General features: G+C 48.9%; 1 pseudogene; it reads left to right on the plus strand.

Annotated features, from left to right (window-relative positions):
* Positions 1-21,575, plus strand: part of LOC136455010 (26S rRNA (cytosine-C(5))-methyltransferase NOP2B-like) — a 68,874-nt pseudogene that overhangs the window by 12,610 nt on the left and 34,689 nt on the right.

Consider the following 21,575-nt stretch of genomic DNA (forward strand, 5'->3'; position numbering starts at 1 on the left):
TGCCTTGTAAGTTCTTGTTCTCTTCTAGCACTGAGGGTCATCTCCTCAAGCTGCTGTCAGCACTATTCAGGACACCTTCATCACATTCTGTAGGGGGCAAGCAGATTAGCTAACTCTTTCTTTCTGAAAAAATTCACTCAAGCTTTACTTCAATATGGGCTAGCATCGAAGTCAGATCGGTCCTCACCTTTTTCACCTCTAAGCTTGCCTCCCTCTCCTCCAGCATCTCAAACTCTTTGTCACACTGAATGACTGGTGCGGAGAAGTTGGGGCAGTGGGGTGGTCTCCCGCACTATCTCTTCGACCACAATGGTGGTCGATGGCAAAGACGCCCTCCTTGACTGCCGCTGTGCTCGGATGGGATGTTCGAGCACCACCTCCGCTGTTGACGCACCTGTAGACGGTGCTTGTTCGGTAGCTGTGGGCGGACCTTGTGCCGCACTACTCGGCATGTCCCCCCACAGGTTCCATAGTTGCCCCTGCAAGGCCACTCGATGTCGTCGCTACATCTCGCATCTCCTCCGCACCAGGATCGTCCTTGTCGTGCAACCCATCGCCAAGTGACATTGGTCTAGCTATCGAGGGCTCCCCCGTAGTATGGTCAGTTGCCCCTACAGCTATTGATTGTTTTGAGGCAAGGGCAACTAGATCTACTCTTGTCTACACTGGGTCAGTGGGGGGAGCCACTGGCTCCCCCACACGCCTTTTGTTGCTAGTAGCCGATGGTTGCAGTTCCTCCATCGACTCCACGCTTCAACAAGAAACAATAAGTTAAAGAAGCAAACTACCGTACCTAAGCAACATAGCAAGTAAACAAGGTACTTACAACTGCAACTCCCATTGCGCAGCTCAGAACTAGCGTCCCCGCCTGCTACCCGTTGGCCCACCACCCGAACCACTCGGCTTCTCCATCGCCACCGCCAGAGTCATCCACATGGTCTCAGGGACTACGGTGGCCACCTACGCTATTACCATAGGTGGTGTAACTATGATCTCAGGGGCTTCAGCAAGTACTCGGGCTATTGACGCTGGTGCCACATGAGTCATCGCCGCTGACGATGCTCGAACACCACCAGGCATCATGGCCATGGCTTGTCATGTTCGTCGCATCTCGTGGATCTCCGCTCCGGCTGGTATGGCTGGTGGTGGTGTCCTGTCCCTCGGAGATGGTGGTGCTGCCAACCCATCGTCATCCGACAAGCTTGAAACCACCATTTGTCGTCTTTGGGGTGAGCGGGAGCACCGATGTTCATCGATTGCTCTTCTCGACAGGACGGATCCCAGCCGTCTTCGTTCTCTTTAGGGATGGCTCCTCGCTAGCAGGCCGCTTCCCCCAAAGTTTTTCATGGACACCTGATGTCCCGCTCACCTCTGTCCTTCATCATCATTATCATTTGAGCTATTCCCACTAGCCCCTGAGTTGGCTCGACATTGGGGACTGCTCGGCCAAGGTATCAACACCCCTCGGCCTAGTCCGCCGATGGCATGGCTAAGAAGTATGCTGCTCGGTCCTACCCATGGATCTTCAAGAGCACGAGTGAGTACATCACAACAAAAAAGGAATTAGGCCAAACTAATGTCGCACCCGGTTTTAAAGACAAAACTAGATACACACTATATGTGAGCCTAGGAAGTTCAAATCTCACATATAGCCATAAATAAGGGTAATATCAATAGACAATGCTTAAATACATAACTGTATTAGTATAAATAATATAACCTCAGAGTATAGACAATGGAAAGACAACTCCGATCTTAGGCGAAGACTCCAAATCCATAGGGACGACTGACTGGTTGACCACAAGCCTAACTCCTTTAGACTGGCAATCTGGTACCCATCCGGGATTTTCATTGGATGTAAAGCAAGTGTAAGCTCACCATGCTTAGCAAGTATATCAAAGGGATCTATGAGGCTCAAAAGGCTTGACACTGTTTGACTGCGGTTCATAATTTTAGTTGATCAAGTTTTAGCATCATGTATCACTACTTTAGTGAACAATCCCAATTCCCAAGTGATATTAAAGTATAGTCAAGTTTATCTCAATTCTCAACCATCCACCATCCACAGTAACCACTAATCTTGAAGGATCCAGACCGCTCGTATCCATGAGCACGGCTGTTATAACAGGTCAAATATTTCTGCAGAAATTGTACATCTTTACCCACCGAGCTGTGATTCCCAATGCCGGGGTTTGCAAAGCCCACTACACCTCTACCTAGGAAGTGTGGCAGGGTTTCACTATGTAACCCTTAGCTAGTCGCACTAACAAGTCGTAGCTACTAAGGAGTGGCACGCGTGGGCAATGCAGCACGGTACACACATCCTAGCAGAAAAAGGAAAGATACCCTCTTACCCTTACTGGAAGCTATAGACGAGCTAGTACAATCTAGTTAACAGGTTAAAGTCAGAGCCATATGACACTCGGGGTTGTACGGAACCTCCTGGGTTGCCGCTTCAGGATTAAGTCCATATGGAGAGGCACTAGAGAACTCAACCCCGTACTCTAGCCCGCTATCTATTGCTAAAAAGCTTCATGTTATCATATTGCATAATGTCTTTAGTCATGTTTAACTATTATTCTATGTTCAGTGCTGCAGCATCTATCCAAAATGCATACCCAAACCCTAGGTAACAAGGATATGTGGTACAAGTATTCATCTAGGTAAAGTCCTTAACGGTATATCAAATTAGACACATGCATGAATATGAAGTGTAATAATTCATAGGTACAAGGGGCCTTTGGTACACTTGCCTTAAATGTCGATCCTTCGGTAAGCTTTAATCTTCCACGTCCTTCTTCTTCTTCTAGATCATCACGTATATCTCACTGACTGGACATAATCGTAGAACACCACACAACATCCATACACATACATGCATAACATGCCATTGCATCTATATCAGAACAATACACCAATCATAGAAAATAAGTAAAAGAGTTTGAAATACGATTCTACGCATCGCTATGAACATACAGTCGCGAGAGGCACGCTAATCGGAGCTACAGTTGAAAAGATACATCTATCGGAAGATTTTGCTTATAAAACAGAAAACCATAAGCTTTAAAACAATATACTAAAAGAGCAGGATCGTCGCTACAATCACGGGAACGCAAGAATCACCGATAATGGAATTGTCATTAAAAAGAAACGACTATCAGGATTTTATATTACAAAAGAGAGAAAAAACCTATATGCTTGATTTATTTTAATTGAGCAAAACTATATGAAGCATATTAATTCAGATTACATAAAATAACATTTTATTTTAAAAGCCGAGTTGAACTAGTCATATTTTATACATAAACATGCACGTATCATTTAATCAAATTAACTTTAACTTTGCAAGAGAAAAATGCATGTGAAAGCATCTTAACTGACTTTATATAAATCATGTTGAAACTAAGCAAATTATAATTAATAAATACATATTTAAGTTGACATTAATTAACAAGTAATAATAAAAGGTAGATATTGTCCTAGATTACTGTTATTTAGAAACAAGTTTACGTAATCATTAAATAAATTAATATTTAAATTATAATATTATGAACATGGGATGTGATAAACGTTGCTACTAACGCGTACCTTACATTGGCATGATTTAACACGACAAGAACGAAGTTAACCCTATGTAGTTGCTTTTAATTAAAAGCTATTGAATAAATATAAATTAATTTAATACCTTATATTAAAATTCAGAAACATTTGTTATATTGGATGACGCTGCTAACACGTATCACACATTGCGATAAAACTCACGCAATCGAATCGAAATCAAATACCTAAATCGACTTTAATTAAACAACGATTAATTAATTATAGACACAATTAATATTTTAATAAAATAAATTCATAAACATGTGATATGAAAACTAATAACTCTACTACGTAGATCTCCACAACACAAAACTAACGCAACTGGAACGAACTAAAACAGAGCTAAAATGATTAAACAACGGGATTAACAGCAGGATGGCAAAATCATAAATAGTTGTATCTTCTATCTTGCTTCATTCATCTTCATCCCTACGTGGTTCTAGCCATGAAAGTTGCTTCTCGCGGAGGGAGTCAAGGACGACTGGCAGAGGGGCACCGAGCGCTGGCCGGTGACCGCGTTAGGCCGCGGTGGCACAGGGGCCCATGCGCAGGGCCAAGCCATGGGGCCGCAACGGCCTGCACGGGCAAGGCCCGAGCGGCCTCGGTGGTGGCGCCCAGCCCTGCTCGCATGAGCAATTGATGTGAGGCTGGGCGTGGGAGGGCAGCGACTGTCAACAAAAGATGCTCGGCAGTCCACCGAGGGGTATCCTGTGATGGTAGATTTGTTGGTGGGGGTGCACGTAATCAGGAACCGGATGGTGATACAAGGCGTACATACATCGATTTAGATAGGTTCGGGCCATCTGATCGACATAATATCCTACGTCCTGTGTCTTTGGTGTATTGTATTGAATATGAGATGTACCGATCTGCCTACTAGGGGACCCCTATCTCTCCTTATATACTCTAGAGGGGCAGGGTTATAAGGAAAGTATCATATTTGGTACTATATAATAGCTTGCGGTGCACGCCGAGCAGCACCGTGCACACCTTGATCTTGTGGGCTGGGCCACCTCTGATGGTGCGGCCCATGTCTTGTCTTGTGGATACCGGGGGCCATACCCCCATAGCTAGTCTCCGAGCCTGATAGTAGGTGACGTAGTCACGTGGTGCCAGAGTCAGAAAGTAGAAGACTAGCCGAGCAGGCAGCCAGTCCCCAGGCATAGCCTCAAGATGAGAAAAGCGCACATTGACTGCAAGGTGAAGTGTGCCCACTTAGTCCCCGAGCCTGCTGGAAGATGAAGAATGAATCTTGTAGCAGGGTCAAAGAAAAAGAAGTCTAAAAGCTTTGCCGATGTCATCTGACATGCGCGTATCAAGACCCCAGACGTGCTGCCCAAGATCAGCACCCTGATCTAAACAACATGGAGCAGCTTGATAGCACACTGATGAGACGTAGCAAGATCCGACCACCAAGGGCACCGAGGAGTTCCCAGCGTAGCTGGCGATGTCCGAGCACCGAGGAGTCCCCGGCGTAGCTGGCGATGTCCAAGCACCGAGGAGTCCCCGATGTGGCTGGCGATGTCTAACCATCGAGGAGTCCCCGACATAACTGGCGATGTCCGAGCACCGAGGAGTCCCCCACGTAGCTGGCGATGTCCGAGCACTGAGGAGTCCCCGGAGTAGCTGGCGATGTCCGAGAACCGAGGAGTTCCCAGTGTAGCTGGCGATGTCCGAGCACCAAGGAGTCCCCGGAGTAGCTGGCGATGTCCGAGAACCGAGGAGTTCCCAGCGTAGCTGGTGATGTCCGAGCACCAAGGAGTCCCCAGCGTAGCTGGCGATGTCCGAGCAGCGAGGACTTCCCGGCGTAGCTGGCGATGTCCGAGCATCGAGGAGTTCCCGATGAAGCTGGCGAGGTCCGAGCACCGAGGAGTCCCCGGCATAGCTGGCGATGTCCGAGCACCGAGGAGTCCCCGATGTAGTTGATGATGTCCGAGCACCGGCATAGCTGGCGATGACCGTGCGGTGAAGTGTGCCCACTTAGTCCTCGAGCACGAAGAATCCGAGCACCGAGGAGTAACCAACGTATCTAGCGATGAAGCACGAGTGACGAACAGTCTGGTCAACTAGTCGGTGGTGAAGTGAGCATTGAGTAGAAACGATCAGCGAACAGTCCGATCAACTGGTCGGCGATGAAGTCCATGAACCTAGCGGTCTGACCAATTGATTGGTGGAGAAGTCCGAGCACCAAGTGGTTTGATCACCTGAACATTGATCCTGCAATACAAATATGTAGAATGGGTAGTACATGATGTAAAAATATATGAACTCTGGAGAAAAATCAGCAATGGCAATCAAATAGCATATGTAGCTCGGCGATCAGTTGGTGTGAAGATATATTTATATTTAATACAAACCACCCGACCAGTTAGTATGTAGTTGAGTCTCCAACCTTAGCTAGCCTGTTAACCATAACGTGGAGCGCGGAGCCCGTGTGCGTGTAGGAAGAACAAAGCGTCGCTAAGGAGCCGCTGTCGACCACCCATAATGCAGAGGGCAGACGCTCGTGCATGTGTAGGGAGGAGCCGGAGACATGGCTATCTATGGGGACATCTGAGCATCAACATGACTATTCGGGGGTTTGGAAAATTGTTTGGAGAGCAAACATGGAGAAAACAGTTCGGAGAAATATTGCGGCGATATATGGAGGCTGGAGAATATTTAGAAGAATATTAAAGCGTGACTTAGCTTTAGATAGAATGTCTGGTTGGCGGCATATGGCGTTACCTGATCGGTGATGCGAGCAGCTCGCTTGACGGCTGGAACGAAGTTGATCTTGTGTTGGAGTAGGACAAACGTAGTCAGAGCTTGGCGGTGTTAATCCACGTATGAAGATGTGTGCCGTGGTTGTCGAAGGATGTCGGCGCGATCCACCGAGTTGCCGCGAAGGATGTTGATCTTGAGTTACGCCATCTGGTTCGCCCGGGATCAGCGCGCACAAGCCCCTACCTAGCACGCCAACTGTCAACAAAACATGCTTGGTAGTCTACCGAGGGGTATCTCATGATGGTAGATTTATCAATAGGGGTGCACGTAATCAGGAACCGGATGGTGACACAAGGTGCAGAGACAGCGATTTAGACAGGTTCGGGCCGTCTGATCAACGTAATACCCTATGTCTTGTGTCTTTGGTGTATTGTATTGAATATGAGATGTATCGATCTATCCACTAGGTGTCGATGAAATATGGTCGGCAGTCTACCTAGGGGTATGCCCAAGGTAGTAGATTGTCGGCAGACAGATGCGCAAGCTACAAACAAGATGGTGACGCAAGACAGACACGAGGTTTTATCCAGGTTCGGCCACCGTGAAGGCATAATACCTACGTCCTGCGTCTGATTGTATTGCTGTATGTCAATGAGAGATGTTTTTTAGAGGGGTCCCCTGCCCGCCTTATATAGTCCGGGGGGCAGGGTTACAGATCTAGAAACTAATCCTAGCCAGTTACAATTGCCATAGGTGGCCGGATAAGGATTCCTATTCTAACCGACCAGGATCTTGCTTGATCTCCAAATCTACCTTGATTCCTTGCGCGGGATTTCAAACAGGTTGGTCAGGCCACGCGTCGTCTTCTAGTGGGCCAGACCCCCTGATCCGGGCCGGCCCAAGCCTAGCCGTAAGGGTATAGGGGTTAATACCCCCACAGCTAGTCCCCGAGCACCATGTATTATGCTGCGACATGCCGTTCGATCTCCTTCGACTAATGCGATCCGTCTTCATGTCATCTCCAACTGATTAAAATATTGACCAATCGAATGTGCCAGCATTCTGGTCAGAACAAAGAGCAGTAGGCCACGATTATAGCCGAAGATTCTGGTTGTCCGAAGAATGCATGGTGATCTAAAGAAAAAAGAAAAAGATTTCTTTCCTTATCAAGTGTGCCCACTTGTATTTCTGAAAAGAAATGTAAGTGACCCTTGGACAATAGTAATTCTAGCAAACAGTCAAAGCGTAGGGGTCGATAAAATAAGCACATTCACCGCAAGGTGAAGTGTGCCCACTTAGTTCCCAAGCCTAGTAGTAGGTGACGTAGGCACGTGGTGCCAGGGTCTAAAAAGAATTTCCACTGAAGTTAAGCATCCAATCGTTGTACAAGCAATACGAGATGCACCGGCAGGTGCATCGTACCGATGTAGTCCCCGAGCTTGCTGGAAGGCGAAGTATAAGCCTTGTAGTAAGGTCTAAATAAATGCCTCTCGACTGTATGTGAGTACAAATCACATGTAGCCGAGGAGAGCGGTCTCCGAGCAGTGGTCGGAATAGTTCCCGAGCACGATAGTGGTCAGAAAAGTCCTCGAGCATGTTAGTGGTCGGAGCAGTCCCCGAGCACGGTAGTGGTCTGGACAGTCCCCGAGCACGGTAGTGGTCTAGACAGTCCCCGAGCACGGTAGTGGTCTAGACAGTCCCCGAGCACGGTAGTGGTCAAGACAATCCCCGAGCACGGTAGTGGTCTATACAGTCCTCGAGCACGATAGTGGTCTGGACAGTCCCTAAGCACGAGAGGTGCGGCGAAAAAACAAATGCCACTTGTACTATTATTTTGTGTATTTATTTATTTACTTGCTCTATCAAGTCCAATCTGACATGTCTGGTCAAAAAAGGAGACGGGTATAGCACATCATACTGCCTTCTTGTCCTTTCAAGCAAACAGTTACGTGGCACCTGTAAGTAGGTGCGTCAGCGTGGGCCCTCTCACACTAGTAACGAAGAGGCGCATACATTGGCATAGATCTCGAGATTGTGAAAACAACCGTCTGCGGTGCGTGCGCACGTCTCCCAAGAATCTCGGGCAGACGAAACGGCAAAACTCTTGGTTAAATATAGTATAGAATTGGTAAGTTACTTTTTACCGAACCCCATTACCATTCACCGCCTCAGCCTTCTTCTTCCTCTTGCCAACCCTAATACCTCCAAAATCATCACCAATCAATCCTCCACCGTATCCTCGTTCATCAGCAAGGCAGGATTCATGGCGAAAAGTGACGCCTAGAAGAAAGCAGGAGTCATGGCGAAGGAGTGGTGGAAGTCGAGAAGCAACGAGCAGACCATCGAAGACCTCATCATCATGGGAGTACTCCACAATAAGGAACTCGTAGAATGGCACGCGCCGGAGGGCGAGGGGTACCCCGATCCACAACCAGGTGAGATTGTGGTTTTCAAAGACTTCTTCAAGCGGGCTTTTGGGGTTCTAGTGCACCCTTTCCTTCAGGGGCTCTGTCTGTACTATGAGATTGGGATTTGCAATCTGCATCCCAACTCAATCCTCCTTGTCTCCACCTTCATTCATCTTTGTGAAGCATATGGCGGCTTCCAGCCCCATTTCGACTTATTTCGCCATCTTTTTTGTCTACGGAAGAAAGGAAGCGGCGGCTCGAAGATAGCCGGAGGTGTGTACCTCAACCTCCGTGATCGGATGAAGGCCCAGTACCTGCACTACCCTTGGAACACGTCGCTTGACGACTGGTCCAAGAAATGGTTCTACATCCACGAAGAGCCGAACACGATCACACTGTGCGACGTGGGGTTCATTCCAGAGAAGAGGACAAGCTGGTCAGAGAAGCCCGAGCACCTGGAACAGATTTTAGAAATACTTGGGATGATCCCGTGGAAGAAACTGGACAGTCCGAGCATGGTCGGGAGCTTCATCAGCCAACGGATCTAGCCCTACCAGAGGAGGGTACATCCTGGCTATGAGTACCAAGGTAGCGCAGACCCGACGAGGACAAGGCAGGAGGCGCTTGACAAGATCGAAGTCAGGGCTAGAATTGGAGAGCTATTTAACTTAGTTGATCCAAATTATGTCAGATTGAGCGACATCGAGCATGCTTTCAAGCTCGCCCAACCTCCCCCAAAGGTAACCCATCTTGCCTTGTACCCGTAGTCTTATATTGTAATAGGAACTTACTGTGTTATCTCCTATTTGTTTCCTAGATTAATGGTCGGGATAGAGCAATAGTGTTTGCGTCGCCACCCCCTAGTGTAGATTGGCCGCAAGCTGCCGACCCAACCGCCTAGACAAGCGCCAGGGTTGAAGACATCGACTGGGCCATGCTTGGAGTTGGAGAGGAGGCAGCGGCCAAAGCTGCTGGTAAGCGGCCGACGGCCAGCAAGCGTCGTCAGGCGATCTTTACTCTGTTGGACGATGACACAGAGGAGGGAGAGGATGCAGACATCTTTCGACTCATCCCTCGAAAGAGGAGGAGGCAACTAGAGTCAACGGAGCAAGGTGGGTCCTCCGTGTCGGTGGGACCCACATCGCCGACCACTGTAGCGCGAAGGACAAGTGGCGGAGGGGTCGAGCACCAAGCCCCAGCTATGGTGCTGGATGTAGAGGGAGACCAAGTGTCACCCGCACAGCACGTGGAGCAAGCACGGCCGAAGAGACGTGCCTTTGCCACATCATTCCGTGCTTCCAACATGTAAGTATTTGTAACTTTGATGTAAGCTTGCAATTTGTTTTGATTATGGTTGCCCTTTGAACTTATCTCAGATGTACTAGGTCGGCGTCCACCAAAAATCCGGATCAACTAGCCGGGAGCGGCGTGGCTCCGCTAGCAATTGTAGAGAAGACTGCCCAGCAGCCGTCCATGGAGGAACCCATAGCAGAAAATCCGTCGGAGCCTCAGCCCGCCAGCATTCAGACAACAGTCCCCGAGCAGGGGGTCGAGGGAAGAGCCGAGCCAAACACAAGTGCTCCGAGCACTAACCCTGCGGAGGGCGACACCTCAGCACCAAGGGTAACGGGTCAGACCGAGGAGCAGCGGCCGGAGGCGAGAGCACAGAGCACGTTTGTTGATGCTGTAGCCCGTGGGAAGGCCATAGTGATCGCAGAAGCTGCTAACTTCGGACCAGCACCGATACCCGAAGAAGAGGCCGAAGAGGATGAAGTAGAAGAGGTCCTGGGTCATCCACAGGATAGGAGACAACATGTATATGTGTCGCACTGGCGGAACGACCAATGGGTTGTTCATGAGGAAATCCCAGAGGTAGAAGAGACCATGAAAGTTGAACGAGCGGCGAAACGACTGGTGATGGAGGTCCAGGTATGCTTTGCTTCACCATCTAATCTTGCTGTCTAGTCAAACTTTCTTACTTAGCTTTTTGCACACAAGACTTAATGAAGACCGCAGGGTACCGTAAGAAATACTTTGACCAGATCGAGGGGATCACTGCAAACAATAAAGAGCTGATGGACGAAGTGGAATGCTTGCGCCACCAACTTGAAGCCGCCAACCATGAGAGGACGGAGCAAGAGTCCCAGAACTAGAACCTAGTCGTCCAGCTCAGTAACAAAGAGCAGGAAAGAACAAGTAAGTAGTCACTTTATCACAACGAGTGCATGACAAGTGTTGTTGCGTTGTTGGTAGTAATAGCTGTAGCGTAGGCTTAGAAGCCAAAGTGGTCCATCTCCGAGAGGAGAACAGTCATGCGGTCGTAGAGTGTGATCGCCTGAAGGAGGACAACAGAAAACTGGTGCATGACCAGTCCCAGCTCCGGGACCACACGACCAAGATGAAAGAGGAACTAAAAAGTAAGTTTTCCAAACCCCTTTGCTCACTTTTGTTGCCCGCCTTATCTTGTCGTGGTATGACGTTCTAATAGCTTGTGTGGTTTGTAGTTTTAAAAGTCAATGCGAAGAAGCATCTGGAGGCCATGATAAAAGATCATGATGGCTGGAAGGTGCAGTGCCAAGAGATCACCTTGGATCGGGACACATGGAAAAACCGGTGCCAGGAAGTGGCAACAGGCATTTTGTCGGTCCTCAACCTTATTGATCCAGCGCTTACAGAGGACGTGCCAAGGACGCCACAGCTCGGACTGGTCGATAGATGTTGAAAGGCATGGGGATGGTTCTAGGAGTTCGTGAAGGAGGTGGGTGAGTACATAGGCGCACATGTGCTAAGCATGGTGCATGCTCACTACCCCTTGATCGATCTCAAGCGCCTGGAGGCTGGATACCCGAAGGAGGTAGATCTAGACAAGGCTGAGGAGCTTTGGATGACCCAACTAGACTTGTCGGCAAAAATAATTGGTGACATTAACCTGTGTGGAGGCGGGACAGCACCTGTACAGGGTACGCCATCAACAAGTCAGCTGGAAGCGCCTTCAGTTTTAAGCCAACCGGTAAAGCCTGCGGTCTTGACCAGCTAGGCATCGGCGGGGCCATCTTCTTTAGCTCGACCAGTACAAGAGTCCCTGAGACTTGAGCACGATGTCAGGACCAGTGAGCAGCAGGTGCCGCGTGCCCCGACCAGCCAATAGGATAGGCTATAACTGTAGAAGAAGATGTAGTTGTGTTATTGTAAACTTAGACCTTTTCAGGCGAGCTTATAATAACGTAACTGTATATCAGCATAAGCTTGTTTGTTTTATAGAAAACATATTTAAGCTTGGATCTCGTGTTGGTGTAACTAAGTGAGAACATGTTAGCGTTCTGTTTAGTTGTACCAGTTTAGTCGACACATCATCCTGATAGATTTGTATGGCTCTGGTTTTTCCTGTGGTCAGAGTGTGAGGTGCGTAGCCTGTGCACACGTAGACGCACACAAGTCAAACTAGAGGGGACCTACCAATCACCCGTAGCATAGAGAGCAGATCCCATGCACGCATTAGGAGGAACCGGAGACAGGGCCTGCTCCGAAAAACCCGGGAAGGAATGGTGGTCGGTTTTGACTGGTTGAGTTAGAATGACAATGGACTTCAAAGTGACACATTAGAGTGGTCGGAGAAATCATAATTGCTTTATTGAATTAAATCGAAAGTACAAGAAGAGTACATATCTTAGTAGTTAAGCATAGAAACGCCTAAGCTTGTCGATGTGCCATGAATTGGGTATGTCCGTACCGTCCAGGTGAGCTAACCTATAAGACGTTGGTCGTGTAACTTCCTTGATCATGAAGGGCCCTTCCCATGGAGTTGCGAGTTTGTGGACACCAGCCTAATTCGTCTTCCACTTCAGGACCAGGTCCCCGACCATGAAGAATCGCTCTTTAATGTTCTTGTTGTAGTACCTGCGCAAAATAGCAAGGTATTTGGCTGTACATACGCAAGAATCAAGCCGCTTCTCTTCTGCACTATTCACTTCTAGCTCTCGCACTTCATTGACCTTGCCTTCGTCGAAGTTCTCTACCCGTGCTGATCTGAAGGCTATATTTGTTGGGAGGACTGCCTCAGCACCGTAAACCATAAAGTATGGTGATACGCCGGTATTGCGACTGGGCTGGGTTCTGAGGCCCTAGACCACGGCTGGTAACTCTTTGAGCCATCTTTCGGGAGCTTTGTCATTTTCTCTGTACATCCTCTTCTTAAGTGCGTCCAAGATCATACCATTTGCCCGCTCGACCTGTCCATTAGCTCTAGGGTGCGCCACCAAGACGTATTTTACTACTATGCTCCTTTCATCGCAGAAGTCCCAAAAAGCATTCCCGGTGAACTGAGTACCCAGATCAGTGATGATGCTGTTGGGTATGCTGAAGCGGTGGATGACCTGGTCGATGAACGAGACAACCTTTTCTGAAGATGCCTGTACCAGGGGCATGTACTCTATCCACTTAGAAAATTTGTCGATCAGCACAAAGACACATGTAAATTTCCTAGGAGCCAGTTTGAAGGGCCCAATCATATCCAGTCCCCAGCATGTGAAGGGCCAAGATGCTGGTATTGTCTAGATCTCATGTGCTGGTACGTGGATTCTCTTGGCGAAGAACTGACAACCCTCACAATGGCGGACTAGCTTCTCTGCATCGACTACAAGCTGACGGCCAATAGAACCCTGCTCGGAAAGCCTTGCCAACTAGCGTTCTCGAGGCCACGTGGTTGCCATAGGAGCAAGAGTGGATTTGGTCCAGGAGATGTTCGCCATCCTCCTGGGTTATACACTTCATCAAGATTTCCTCCTTTGCGTTCTTGCACCATAATTTGCCATCGACGAGTAGATACTGCTTACTGCAACGCATCAGGTGTTTGTTTTCTGTCCGATCAGTGTAACCGCTGCCATCTGTCAGGTACTTGATGAAAGGTACTCTCCAGTCGGGCTCATTAGTGGTCGGAGGTGGCTCGGTGGTGCTTGACGCCGGAACCATAGCCACCAATAGCTGGTCTAGAGGCTTGTCGACCGTGGGATCTTCCTCTTCGATGGAAGGAGTGAGCAGGTCTTGAATGAATACACCATGTGGGACTTTGGGTCAGGATAATCCTAACTTTGACAGCGCATCTGCTACTTGATTTTTGTCCCAGACCACGTGTGTGTACTCGATGCCATAGAACTTGCCTTCCAGCTTTTTGATCGATTTGCAGTATGCATCCATCTTTTCGCTGGTCGTGTCCCAGTCCTTGTTGAGTGGTTGATGACCAGAGCCGAGTCTCCATAGACATAGAGACGTTTAACACCGAGCTCGACCGCAATGCGCAAACCATGTAGGCATGCTTCGTACTCGGCGGTGTTATTAGATGCTGGGAAATAAATCCTGAGGACGTACCGGAGCTTCTCCTTGGATGGTGACATGAAAAGGACTCCTGCTCCTGCGCCGTCGATGTTGAGAGAGCCGTCGAAGTACATCTTCCAATACTCATTGGGCCCCTGAGAGGCAGGTGTGCTTAAGTCTGTCCACTCGACGATGAAATCGACGAGTGCCTGAGACTTGATTGTAGTACAGCTTGCAAATTCCAAGGAGAAAGGGCATAGCTCCATTGCCCATTTGACGATGCGCCCATTCACATCCTTGTTGCGAATGATGTCTCCCAGAGGGTACTCGGTCATGACCACCACACGATATCCGTTAAAGTAATGTTTCAACTTTCGGGATGTTATCAGTATGGCGTAGATCAGTTTCTGAATCTGTGGGTACCTGGTCTTGGATTCATTGAGTACCTTACTAATGAAATAGATTGGTTGCTGTACCTTGTAGGCGTGGCCAGGCTCATCGCGCTCGACCACCATGGCAGTGGAGACCACTCGATTAGTTGCCGCAATGTAAAGCAGGAGGGTTTCGTCTTCTCTGGGAGCAGTGAGGACCGGAGGTGATGTAAGGAATTGTTTCAACTATGTGAAGGCAGCGTCTGCTTCCTCCGACCACTCAAACTTCTCGGATGCTTTGAGCAGCTTGAAAAACGGTAGTCCTTTTTCGCCTAATCTTGATATGAAACGACTGAGAGCAGCCATGCATTCGGTAAGCTTTGGACATCCTTCACCTTTTTGGGCGGCTTCATGTCTAAGACACCTTTGAGTTTCTCCGGGTTAGGGCATATGCCGTCGTGACTGATGATGTTGCCAAGCAGTATACCAGAAGGAACACCAAAGATGCACTTCTTTGGGTTTAATTTCCATTGGAATGTATTAAGGGCTGCAAAGGTGCGTTCTAGGTTGTCAACAAGGGTATGTGCTTCCTTGGTCTTGACAACTACATCATCAACATAAGCCTCAATGAGGTCATCTTTTATCTCGTCTTTGAGGCAGGCCTGTATGGCGCATTGATAGGTAGCCCCGGCGTTCTTGAGCCTAAACGACATGGTCGTGTAGTAGTAGGCACCGAAAGGCGTGATGAAAGATGTCTTGATCTGGTCGTCCTTTTTGAGAGTGATCTGGTGATAACCGGAGTAGCAATCGAGAAAGGAAAGCAGCTCGCAACCAGCGGTTGAATCTATGACCTCATCTATGCGAGGTAAGCCGAAGGGGTCTTTAGGGTAGTGTTTGTTGAGATCAGTGTAATCAATGCACATTCTCCATTCATTATTCTTTTGCGTACAAGAATCGGGTTGGATAACCACTCCGGATGATACACTTCTTTGATAAATGTGGCTGCCAAAAGCCATGTAACTTCTACCCTAATCGCCTCCTTCTTGTCGCGAGCAAACCGTCGTAGCTTCTGCTTGATAGGTTTGGCCTTGCCGTTGACATTCAGGAGTGCTCGATCAAGTTCCGAGGTACACCGGGCATGTCAGCAGGTTTCCATGCAAACACATTCACGTTGCTCCTCAAGAACCTGATGAGCTCGTCTTCCTATTTGGGATCCAGGTTGGCCCCTATAAGGGCCGTTTTGCTGGGATCACCGTCGACCAGCTGGATCACCTTGTGCTCCTTGGACTTGATGTTCTTGCATGGAGCCTCGAGCTCTAGGATCTCCAGGTGGTCGGCTGAGGTCTTCTTGGCATCGACCATGGTCTCAGCCATGTGAATAGAGAGGTCGTGAGCCTCTGCTATTTTGAAGCTATCGTCCTCGCAGGTATAAGTTGCGTATACATTGCCCTTGAGAGTTAGAACCCCTTTCTCAGTAGGCATCTTGAGCACCAAATACCTATAGTGAGGTATGGCCATGAATTTGGTGAGCGATGGTCGACCAAGGATAGCATGGTAGGTGCCGTCGAAATCAACGACCACGAAGTTGACGTAGTCGGTGCGGAAGTGGTCTAGGGTACCAAATTGCACAGGTAGCGTGATCTGCCCAAGAGGTGTAGAGCTCTGTCCAGGGAGAACACCCCAGAACTATGCCTCGTATGGCTTGAGATCCGCCTGGGTTATCTTCAGGGCTGGCAGACTATTCTTGAACAGTATATCGATGGAGCTGCCATCGTCAATCAGCACTCTGTCGAACTATACCTTGTTGATACAAGGATTGAGGACCAGGGGAAAACATCCTGGCTCGGGTATTGCAGCCCATTGGTCCTTTCTGCTGAAGGAGATCTCGCGGTGAGACCAAGGAGGGAGCCGTGGATCGGTGATGAGGTTGTCGGTGTTGGCCATGTTCAAGCAGGCGCGGGCAAGCAGCTTGCGTTCTCATTTGGTCTCGATGGACACTTTGCCTCCAATGATGGTGTGAACGCGATCGGTTGGCTTGATGTACTTGTGATGGGGATCTGCGTCTTCATCGTCGTTGTCCTCATTGCGCTGTTCCCCTGCGTCGTTAGGCTTGTCGGATGTATCCGGAGCCTGTTGATGCGTGTAGATAGACTTGAGAATGCGGCAATTCTCCATGGTATGGTTTGACTTGGGATGGAGCTGGCAGGGCCCTTTCAATGCTTTGGCGTAGTCTTCTTCGTAGTTACGATGTCCGCCACCTTTTTTTAATGGTGTTGACCTCGCCGTCGTCTTCCCGAGCACGCTTGCCCTTGTAATTGTCACGGCGGTTACGCCATTGATTACGCTGGTCGCGGTGGTCGCGGGAGTCGTTGCGCTGGTTGCGGCAGTCAAAATTGTCGTTCCGACCACGGTTGCCACGGTAGTCATCGTGGTGTGGGGGTGGTCGGAGTGTGGAACCCTTGCTGCTTCTTCGATGATTATCTTTTTAGCGTCGTCGGCGTCCGCATATTTCTTAGCAGTGGCCAGGAGCGCTGTGACTGATTCAGGTCTCTTGCGGAGGAGCTTGTCCCTTAGGGCGTCGTGGAAGTGGAGGCCAGTGATGAAAGCCTCGATTGCCTCATTGTCGGAGATTGACGGGACCTTGATGTGCATCTCCGAGAAACATCGGACGTACTCGCGCAGTGGCTCATCTTTCTAATCTCGAATCCACTGTAGATCATATTTGTTGCCCGGTTGCTCGCAAGTAGCAATGAAGTTGTCGATGAAAGCTTGCTTGAGCTCCTACCAAGAATCGAAGTAGTTCGCCGGTAAGCTGACCAGCCATTGGTGGCCTGCATGGCCGACGGTGACTGGGAAGTAATTAGACATGATGTGCTCGTCAGCCATGGCTGATCTGCACGTGGTTTCGTAGAGCATAACCCATAATTCGGGGTTCTCCTTGCCGTCGTACTTCTGAAGTTTCTCGAGCTTGAAGTTCTTGGGCCATATGACTTGGCGAAGGTGAGAAGTAAACTGCTTCAAACCCAGAGGGCCATGGGTAGTATTGTATTCCATACGGCGATGGCTTTCGTGGGATGCACGATCGTGGGCTCTCTGGTTAATGCGATCGCGCAGATCGCATTCTCTGAGGTAATGGCGGAGATCGTTATTGCCATCTCGGCGATCCCGGTTGCCACCCTAGTTAACCCTGCGACCGTGGATATCACGGCGATTGTCATGGTTGTCTCGGTGGTTGTCGTCCCAATAGTTGCGGCAGTTGTCGTCCCAACCACCATCATGGCCACCGTTTCCGCCTTGACGGTTGTCTGAGGGGTCATCGTTGCGCGAGCCACATTGGTTGGGTGGCTATGAGCGACTTGAGTACTGGCGGCTATGGCTTGACTCGACTGAGACAGATGGAGCCTGGGCTTGATTTACAATCTCTACGGTCTGGGCCATAGCAGCCGTCAGGTAAGCTTGTATATCATCGCGAACTGCCTGGGTTTTCGGGGTATTGGGTAGTCGTTGCATTGTCGCCATAGCAACAGCCACGTTGGCGCTTGGAGTCCTAAAGACCTGTTTGTCCCCCACCCTGTCAAAGGCATTGTTAAGGTCATGTGGCTGGACCCTTATGCATCGTGCCTCCTCTTCTACCTCGGCTTCAATTTGTCAGCGATTAAACCGGTCAATATTGCGTCCTTCGCGTGCCAGCCTTTCTTGTTCTGTTTCACCAACTGCCGGTGGTTCATCATTACTGACAACATTGATCAAGTCCCCTTGCCTTGGTGGGAAAGACGGGAATCGTGGGAACCCCAAGGCGTGGTCTAGGATATCCAAATCATATTCAACGCCTTCATCGTCATGATGCTAGAGCTTGGTGTGGACGGAGGCATTAGATGCGGTGCCAGACGAGGAGCTAGAGCCACCCTCTTGAACTATGTGGACGGATCCTTCTTGATAATCCTCAATCCGGACCATGTTGACAAAGTTGCGCAGGCCGTAGGGCTAAGCCTGGTAGTTCTCCGTCGAGGCTTCGTACTCAGAAAACCGGAGACCCGTCGTGGAGGCTGGTCGGCAACGAGCGGAGCGCCCTTTAGGAGTAGATGTGACCACGAGATCCGTACCGAGTCATGCAGGATGACTGGCCCGAGCTGGTCGGGTAGATCTATTGTGGGTAGTGGTTACCTGCTCATTAGGTTGACTTTGAATTGAACTTACCAGAGCTAGGGTTTCAGCAAGTTTGGTGCCGACCCGATCGATGGAGTCGAGCAGGTCGGTGTTGTCGATCTGCTTCCCTTTGTAGCGAGGAAGCGGACGATGGGTTGTCGGCGTGGCTGGAGACGATGCGGGCGTGGCCGGAGCCAGATCCATCGTGGTCGAAGCCGTAGCCGATGCAGGTGAAGCAGTGGTCAACATAGATTGAACCCGCGCCTCCTCCGTGTCGCAGCATAATACATGGTGCTCGGGGACTAGCTGTGGGGGTATTAACCCCTATACCCTTATGGCTAGGCTTGGGCCGGCCCGGATCAGGGGGTCTGGCCCACTAGAAGACGACGCATGGCCCAGCCAACCTGTTCAGAATCCCGCGCAAGGAATCAAGGCAGATTTGGAGATCAAGCAAGATCCTGGTCGGTTAGAATAGGAATCCTTATCCGGCCACCTATGGCAATTATAACTAGCTACAATTAGTTTCCAGATCTGTAACCCTGCCCCCGGACTATATAAGGCGGGCAGGGGACCCCTCTAAAAAACTTTTCTTGTAACCCTACCCCTACCTCTCCTTATATACTCTGGAGGGGTAGGGTTACAAGAAAAGTATCCTATTTGGTACTATGTAATAGCTTGCGGTGCACGCCGAGCAGCGCCGTGCACACCTTGATCTTGTGGGCTGGGCCACCTCTGATGGTGCGGCCCTTGTCTTGTCTTGTGGATACCGGGGGCCATACCCCCACAGTGACCTAGGACCAGGGGTGGCATGCGGTGGGGGCACGGGGTCAGGGCACTAGAAGGCGCGGCCAAGGCTGAGTCAGCTAGAAACTCAAGAACCGAATGAGCAGCCATGGAGGTTTGCCGGAAAACTGATTGGAAGAGAGAAAGAAGAAAGGGAACGTGGTCAACTAGTGATGGGTTCGCAAAACGAAAAGCATGACGGTGTAGAGAACGACGAGATCTACCTTGTGGTGGTGGTGGTTGACATCGGAACGTGATGGTTTGGCCAAAAAAGCTCGCCGAAGAGTTCGCCGGAAACCTAGTTTTTCGAACTTCGACGTCTAATCTGCGGAGCTACGAGTGGTGGATCGCGAAAGCGGTCGTACTTTCGGAATCAGTGCGTTGAGGTCTATGCTGGCATATATATATATATACGCAGGGTTCAAAGATTTTGGATGTGACAGAACCGCCCAATTTATACAAGATCAAGTACGACTGTCCCCGCTAACACGTTGACACGCACATACTTTCACTTATATAAACCCGGTAGTCCACCGAGTGTCCCGAAAGACCTCGGTAAATCAACATCACAACCAAGATCACGTGATTAAGCAAATACACATCACATACACAGAGTTGCAGCGGAAATAATATTACAAATGAGTTCACAAATAATAGTACAAGTTTGGGTTTCAAAACCGATTAGTAAAAACAACATAGCTTTCAAATAATTACATTAATATAAGTTCCAAATACATTGCTAGCATAAGTGACATCCTTAGATAAAAGCATATAGATGAGAAATAATATAGAGTCACCGAGCCCACTAGCGGTTAGCCACCATCTTCAGCAAGCCGAAACCTCACATGCAACATGGTGGGATAAACCCTGAGTACTCGAATGTACTCAGCTAGACTTACCCGTCATAAACCAGAAATAAATTGACTCCAAGGATTATGCAAGGCTTTATAAGTGGAGGTAGCTTGACAACATTTTGCATAAAAAGCGATTAACTCAGTTATACAATTATAATTCCGTCATCAAGTTTATTATAACTATCCATCTCTAGATTAGCAACTATCATGTGCCAAACATGTGGTATATTATTTTAGAGCATACAATAGTAACCATAGCAGGTGTAGTAATTCCATATTTATCCGAACCATCAACTTCCATAATACCATTACTACGATGTTGGGACTAGCCAAGTTTCTCACTATCCGGGAGAGACGGCGATTCGAATCGATTTCAACCAGCTGGGAATTTATTCCTAACACAAACCTAGGTCTACCAGCCACGGTAGCCTTAGGTCACCTTTGGTACAACTCAAGTACACATTTCGCGGGTTCGCCCAGCGCCGTACAATCAGGGACAACCAAATGCCAGGACGTTCAGGCCTAGCCTACCCTTGGGCTCAGTCTGGCTCCCCGCACATCCTTACTACCATCCAGAGTGTGCACTCTTACAGAGCGAGGCCCGGCCTGAGTTGAGCTACTAGGCTTCGCGGTCGGAATGAGTTATCCGGCCAGCTAAGTGATAGGCATGCGTTCAATCTTGTCAGAAGCGCCAATAATGGTACGGTCCTTAATCGACACAGACGAGGATAGATCCACACTCAAGACCTCCATGTCTTGTTTCTTCTCTATCGACATCCCGCCGGGTCTCCATTTACATTACCCCATGGTTCTTTTCCACGATAGCAAATATAGCCAACCATGCTTCGGTATCCACCTATATCTCATAGGTGACAGGAAATCACTCGACTTCTACCAGTCTAAGCATGGCTAAGCACAAGTTCGATCCTGGACCTACACAGGGTTAAATGTATATTTCTGGACAAGGAAATTATATGCATCAAGTGGTTCCAATCAACTCTTATAACCTAATGCATCAATCATAAAGGACTCGAGTAATATTTTGTAAAACACTAGGAGACTTAGAATGCTCCGGGGCTTGCCTAGAATCCAACACTAGGTTAGTGTTTGTTAGATGACACTTGCTTGGTGAGCATCTCCTGTTCAGGCATGTACTCTAGGGATCCTTCCATCTTCGGGAAAAGTCCACCATACACCGTCTTCGGGTTTGGTTCCAACCTCACGTCCTTCACGTGGTTCATCTAGCGTACCTAGATGAGATGCAAGATGCAAGTGCATGAATATGAAGAATGGTAATATGAGATGCATCATATAATAGCATTCAAGGCAACCATAAGATCATGCAAGACATAGGCACCTAGAGTTATTTAACTAAACATCACATAACCTATTATAGA

The sequence above is a fragment of the Miscanthus floridulus genome, chromosome 5 (genome assembly GCF_019320115.1).
Source record: "Miscanthus floridulus cultivar M001 chromosome 5, ASM1932011v1, whole genome shotgun sequence".
In the NCBI taxonomy this organism is placed as follows: Eukaryota; Viridiplantae; Streptophyta; class Magnoliopsida; order Poales; family Poaceae; genus Miscanthus; species Miscanthus floridulus.